An 834-nucleotide genomic window follows, 5' to 3' on the forward strand; every position below is an offset into this window, starting at 1 on the left:
GAGCGCACCTCCCCCCGCAGGCCGGCCCCGCCCCTCCGACAATGCCAAGGCCGCGGGAGCACCGGCTGGAGCGCGGATGCTGTTCGCCCTGGTGTCGATCCCTCTCTGCGGGGCGCCGTCACGCGCGGGGAGGGACAGCGGGTGTCTGCAGCCTCAACTCCCCCGCTTCCTGGGGGGTGGTTAGGGGCTGGCGCTGAAGGCCTAGTAGCCCCTTCCTCCTCCTTCCAGGGGCCCTGACCTGATTATACCCCCTCACGGGACCCCCTCCCTGAAGATCCTCGGTCTTCACTCCCATGCAGCCTATCCTTAGCCTCTTAAACCCTTCCCTCCCGAGGTGCTGACCCTAGAGCAGCCCCTCTTGAAGCAGAATTAGTCTCTAAAGGGGGTGTTCCGTTCCCTGGCCGCTGCGGACACTGCCCCCTTCTCCCTCCCCTCGGAGTTTCAAGCCAGCCCCTCGGCCCCGCCCCTCCTTGGACGAACGGGAGGCGGGACCCACTTGGGATGGGCAGGCGTTCAGGCTAATGGGCGGGCAGAGCGGTGGCGTGCAGGGGGCGGAGCAGAGAAGTGGCCAAGAGCTGGGCGGGGGGCGGGGCGGAGCTCGAGTTAAGGTGGGCTGGGAGAGATAGGGGCAGGAGAGGGGGAGACCGCGGCAGGTGAAGGGAGAGAGTGAGAGAGAGAGAGCGAAAGAAGGAGGGAAAGGAGGAGGGTGGGAAAGGCTCGGAGAGCAAAGTAAGAGCTTGGAGGAGGGAGTCAAAGAGGAAGGAGGGACCCATCTGCGCCCTGCAGGGACTGGCTGGACGAAGGGGTTGAAGTTTATGTCCTTATTGGGCGGAG

Source organism: Chinchilla lanigera, unplaced genomic scaffold (genome assembly GCF_000276665.1).
Source record: "Chinchilla lanigera isolate Chin_1 unplaced genomic scaffold, ChiLan1.0 scaffold00144, whole genome shotgun sequence".
Taxonomy (NCBI): Eukaryota; Metazoa; Chordata; class Mammalia; order Rodentia; family Chinchillidae; genus Chinchilla; species Chinchilla lanigera.